General features: G+C 43.6%; 1 pseudogene; it reads left to right on the top strand.

Moving 5' to 3' along the window:
• The first annotated feature begins 5036 nt into the window (after positions 1 to 5036).
• Positions 5037 to 5830, top strand: LOC135895581 (pygopus homolog 2-like; annotated as a pseudogene).
• The last annotated feature ends 519 nt before the right edge of the window (positions 5831 to 6349 follow it).

The raw sequence follows: 6349 nt of genomic DNA on the forward strand, positions 1-6349 counted from the left end.
CAGGTGGAAACTTAGCACAATACTGTCTCAAACTAAGTTCTAATATGGGCAATAAGCTCTTTAATATTGCACGCCCCATAATCCCACTTTCAAATGATCATCCTTCATCAGAAAATTGAAATATAATAATAATGTTGGAATGAATTGTAAAAATATCCTGTAGCACTCCTGAGTTTTACCAGAGGATATTTATCAAATTAAAATCTTATCCCCCATCTTAAACTTATCAGCCAAGCCACAATGATGTTGTCTGAAAGAGATAATGATATTTCTTACACTTCTTACAATGTAGGGTCATACAAACAGTTACACTCTTTGTTCAATACTTCTGCCCTAAAGCAAACTCAGCTGGGAAGGACTGCAAAGCTAAATGCATCTAATACCCAGCCAGCACTTGCAAAACACCAAGTATGTGTCTTCTTGGAATAGTACAGTGTTATTTAAACCTTCCCCTACCACCCAAGGAGAACCAAAATATCCTTTGGCATGTTCAGGTGCCGTCTAAATATGCACTTACTGTAAAAGATGTCATATAACTGATGTCAGTGTCTGACCATAACAAAATAGCACCTGGGAATGGAAAATACTCATTTTGTTGACTGGAGAAAGCAGCTACTCCATGCAAGATGGTTACAACAGGGAGATGGAGGTGAGACTAGGCCATTTTTTATTTCTGTGGCAGGCTCATTCAGTGTGCAAGGAGGTGGGCTAACTGGAAATCATGATTCAAAGACATCAAGTTACAGAGAGTCCACTATTAACTACAGTTCAAATCAGCAAGTGACCTGTGCCCCATACTGCAGAGGAAGGGGGGGAAAAGGGTTTTCTGACTTCTGGGAAAATTCCTTTACAACCCCAAATATGGTGATCAATTAGACCCTGAGCATGTTGGCAAGACCACCAGTCATGTCAGCAAGACCACCGGCACTTGAGAGAGAGTTCTCTTTAGTATCTCAGAGCCCTCCCCATCTAGTGACCTATCACCAGCCATGGGAGATATTTGCTTCTAATCTAGCAGTCCCAGATGGGCCATATGCCATTGTAGGCAACCTTATACTACCATCCCCTCCATAAAGTTACCAAAATCAGTCTTGAAGCCAGTTAGGTTTTTTGCCTCCCACTGCTTCCTTGATAGCTTTTTCCACAGGGTGGATTTGATTTAAATCAAATTAAATCATGATTGAAATCGCTAGTCAGGAAGACTTGATTTAATCATGTATTTCTACATAAAAGTGCATTCTTGTTGGTTGTTATAACCTTAATACATATTCTTCACAACTCAGCGACAGATGTAGATTTCATATTTAGAAGGTACACACTATATATTTTTTAAGTGATTTATTTTGAAAACTTTTCAGATTAGTTTTACAGCTATATCAGAAAATGAATGATTGTTTGGTTATTTCATTTACCAAAGGCAATTGAAGTAGATATTTCTGAAGTCATTGGGAGGTGAACTATCTCCAATTCAACAGGTTAATCATTAATATTTGGAGGATTTTCTTGCCATGCTGTATTAGGAGGAGAACATCACCAGACAGACATTTAAATTGTTTTATTTAACTAAAACAAGAACTTTATGTATTCGGGATTTTTTCTTCAACAGCAAACATATAAATCAGGTTTGTTTTTGTTAAAATTGTTTTTATCTAAAATAGTTAAATGAAATATTAAAAAAAAATTAAATTGATTATGTCAGCCAGGTCAACATGAGAAACTTAAAATATTGGCTTCTGCAGTTAACTCAGTTGTCTTCACCTTCATTTTCCTGTTTGTTCATAATCTGGAAAAGAAAAACAATTTTTCCTGCTTTTTCAGGCCCCAAACGATTTCTCAATTTGGAATTAATTAGTCCAAAGGAAGAAAATATTCTTTCTACACTGTCAGAAGAAGCTACTGCTGTTATAAAGTGAGATTATCACTTCAACAGTCTCTGAATCCAAGTGCTTAAGTGACTTCCACCAGTTCACTGGTGTGACTTTCTTTAAAACGTCATCAGCAAACATATATTTCTTGAATGGTTCACTCTTAGCTCTGAAGTTTATTATAGTTGGCATTATGGAGGGATGATTGTTGGATGTTCATGTCATAGCCAACTCCTCTTCGTCAGCAGTTAAGGTTTGACCCTGGTACCGAGTATTGAGAATATTTGCAAGAAAATGAGCTGGAGATAGTGCTTGTCCCATTCGTTTTTTTAATGCTTGTAATTTAAATCTGTCATTGCATATTTCTCTTTTTAAGATTTCACTCAGTTCCTTCCAAATTTCAACAGTGTCAGCAATAAAACAGCTATTTTCCTGCATTTTGTTCAAGGCTACAGAAATAGGCTTCAGGGTACTCAGCATCTGTTCAACATTTCTCTTAAGCCCAATGTTGAGAACTTTGGCTGTAACAGGGCCATCTATTTTTTCATGATTTTGTTCACAAACTGTCATCAGATTAGGCCAGTTATTGATATAGTGCTCAAAACAGTCCACTACTGAATTCCATCGCACATCTTGTGGGAGGGTTAGCTTGGTTCCTCCCACTTTTTTCAAAGCAGCTGCTGCAAAGTGGTTGTTACGGATGTATTTTGCAATTTCAACAACATTAGCCTTTATTTCTGGAACACTGAAGTCTTTGGCTAGGAGGTACATCAAATGAACACTGCAACCATATCCTATTAGCTTGGGACTCTCTTCAGTCTCTTCTAAACAATTTCTTCTCATCTTGGATACATTTGCAGTATTGTCTGTGACCAAGCTGCATACTAGACATTTGATTTTTTTCCCATAGTTTGTTATAGCTTTTACTGCTACTTCTTGTAAGTAGTCTGCTGTGTGTGCATTTCCTGATGTATCAATTGTTTCTGTAAGGAAGTGTAGCAGGATGGTCACCCGCTCCTGCCCTGAAAGGGCTTGAAGCCAGTCCTGGGAGAGGGCTGGGGCTGTGAGCTAAAGGCTCGCTGATTGGGGAAGCAGCCTCAGCTGGGCCACACTCCAATCAGACTGCAGCTGGCCCTATAAAAGCTTGTGAAGCCAAGAGCGGAGGGGACTCTCCCTCTAGCTCTTAAGGGAGAAGGGCCTGGCTGCCTGGGAACTGAGAAAGAATATCTAAAGTGGAGCAGGGCTGGGGGAAGGCTAGAGGAGCTTGGGGAGCTCCAGCCTGGAAACTCCCCAATACTGGAGGGTTAAAGGCTGGAAAGGGTACTGGGGTTGTAGAGGGGCAGCCCAAGGGTAGGCAGAGGCAGCAGGTCCAAAACCTCCTTGCCGGTGATGAGTGGCATTTACACCGCAGTCTGCCCCAGTGAATGGGGACTAGATCGAGACTGGCAATAGCCATAGTCTGAGGCGAGGTGGCGATAGAGGGTGGGGGCTCCCTGGGGAGGGGAGACCCAGATCTGTGGCGGTACTGCCAGGGGACAGCACCCCAGCCTGAAAGGGGCACCAGGGTCCAGGATGGACTCGGGCCCAGCGACAAGCGGGACACCGGCCTGCAGAGGGCGCTCTGGAGGCTGGAGACGTTAATTCCCTGGACGATCAGCTGGAGGCGCCGCAGGGGTGAGTCCCACCCCATGGCAGAAAGACATTCCCTTCTTCTGTTGTCACACAAGCACATACAACAGAATCATTGTGAACATTGGTCCACCCATCAAGACTCAGGTTAACAATTTTACCCTCTGGACCTTTTGCACAATGCTCAATTTCTCTTTCATACACTTTATCCAGCAATTTGCCTGTGACATCTGCTCTGTTGGGTGGACTGTATCCTGGTCTTAATGAGTGAACCATGTTAATGAAGTGTGGGTTCTCAATCATACAGAAAGGAGAGTTTGTTGCATAAACAAACTGGGCAATTTTTTCATCAATTACCTCTTTTTGTAATCTCCTGGTTCTTATCACAAACTTATCTATGGTTGTTTCTGGATGATGGAGATCCCCCCCCCCTTTTTGCTGGATTATATACTGTGGCTATGTGAAATACATGATGTGACTGAAACACTATCATGGTCAGATAACTCTGAAACTATAGAAAATGATGGAGATCTTGAAGGTGGATAGTCTTCAGAATCCTGTATGTTGAGGATGGATTCGCCTAAACAAAATAAGTCAATGCATTTATTTAATTATTGTTACCATACTGCTAATTTAGTATTACTCATTGCATTCACTGACACTCAGTACTACATTAAAGGTGAAATTGTAAAAGGAAAATCTGCCTATTTCAGCTATTTATTTTTTATCACAACTGCATCTAAAATGATAGTACCATAAAGTAACAACTATATTTTTTGTTCAAACATGAGAATTCAAGAATAGTCCAGAAGGAAGACAGGCAGTCCTTAAGAAAGAAGTATGAAATAAAAAATTTTGCCAACCAGAAGATCCTGCATGTTCAGACATGTTCCTTTCATCATTTTCAACGCAGCTTCCTCCTGAGAAGGAACACTTCTCATGATGTTGTTTCACTCGGGCAACCAGGCCTTGCACTTCTTTGTTGCATTGTTTGCATTTTGCACACATGCCTGTCTTACTCACAGGTAGAGGAACTTCACTAAAATATTCCCAAACTGGGTCTCTTTTACTGATGCCATTATAGGTTTTACCTTCTAGTGAGGTAATGATATGGTAGATCTCAAATCAATGCAGGCAACACTCAGAAAGACTGCAAGACTTGTGGAATATGCTGCTCAAACAGTTTCACTTTTGTTTCTACTGCCTGTCCCTCCCTTCTCACATTTATCTCCAGACTTCTTCTCCTTGTTTAGATCTATTCTGCCACCAACGATCTTCTATTCATTGAACTTTTTGAAACTTTGCACTTTTAAAGAGAGGTAAGGGATTGACTCTGTGTACACAAATTTGCAGATGGACAATAGGGTTGAGGTCTGTTTTTTCTCACCTCTATATTTTATTTATTTAAAAACATCTTTCCTGTTAACAAGCATGTTATCTCTGGAGACACAAATCCTCAGTTTTGAGGTTTTGACTGCCGGAGCCGCAGCGCGGAGCCATGGCGCAGCCCGGGCCCCCCCAGCTCTGAGCCCCGGGCCCCCCATGGCGGCTCCGCACCCCGAGAAGCTGGAGGGAGGAGTCCCAGCCCCGCCGCCCCCCCGGGGCTCCCCAACCCGCCGGGCAGCGGCCCCCCGGCGGGCCCAGCATGAAGCAGGGGAAGGCAGGTCTGCAAATGAAGAGCCCTGAAAAGAAACGGCGCAAATCCAACACTCAGGGCCCTGCCTATTCCCATCTCTCGGAGTTCGCCCCGCCCCCGACTCCAATGGTCGACCACTTGGTGGCCTCCAACCCCTTTGAAGATGACTTTGGGGCGCCTAAAGTGGGGGCCTCGTTGGCTCCGTTCCTCGGCAACCCGGTGCCCTTTGGGAACTTCCGCATGCAGGGGGGCATGACATCCCAGGTGCCACCGGGCTACGGGGGGGGGCCCCCAGGCCATGCGGAGGCAGCCCCCGCCCTTCGCCCCGAGCCAGATGGGCCCAGCCTTCAGCATGCCCCCCCAGAACCCCAACTACGTGCAGCCTGGTGCCATGAGCTTCCCCAGCCAGCCCTTCAACCAGCCTCTCGGACAGAACTTCAGCCCCCCCGCAGGGCAGCTCATGCAGGGGCCAGTTGGGGGCTTTGGGCCCATGATATCCCCCACCATGGGGCAGCCTCCCCGGGGAGACATGGCACCGGGGCCTGCCCTGAATCCCCCTGCCGGCCCCCCCATGGCCCAGAGGTTCGGCCAGCCCGCCAATCTCTTTGGACAGTCTTCAATGCAGCGGCCCAGCCAGAACCTGCCCCCAAACACCAGCCCCTTCCCTGGGGCTGACCCCGCTCGGTGTCTTCTAGACTGAGCACCGAGTCCCATTGGGTAGATAGATTATTTAGGTTAATCTTTCTATACAGAAGCCCCTGGAGCCCCATACGATTGGGTCCCTAATCCATGAAAATTGGAATTCATTTATAAAACTTTTCTTAAACATTACATGAATATATTGTCTCATACTATAGAATTAGAATTTATAATCCCTATTCCATGATGAGATATCTTTGAGCTATAATGTATCTTAATTAAAACTATCTTTAGATAGTTTTTTCCTCAAAATAATTTAACGGAAAAAAAAATCCAATTTAAATTAAAAAATCAGATTATTTTTGATTTAAAAAAAAACATTGATTTTTATCCACACTGCTTTTCCCGAAATTCATTCTTCTGATGGTTATAAACCTTTGTCTGACTTCCAGCCTAAACTTCTTGATGGCCAGTTTTTATCCATTTGGTTTTGTGTCAGCATTGGCCATTAGCTTAAATAACTCCTCCCCTGCCCTGGTATTTATCCCTCTGATGTATTTACAGAGAGCAATCATATTCT

This window comes from Emys orbicularis, chromosome 1, assembly GCF_028017835.1.
Source record: "Emys orbicularis isolate rEmyOrb1 chromosome 1, rEmyOrb1.hap1, whole genome shotgun sequence".
In the NCBI taxonomy this organism is placed as follows: domain Eukaryota; kingdom Metazoa; phylum Chordata; order Testudines; family Emydidae; genus Emys; species Emys orbicularis.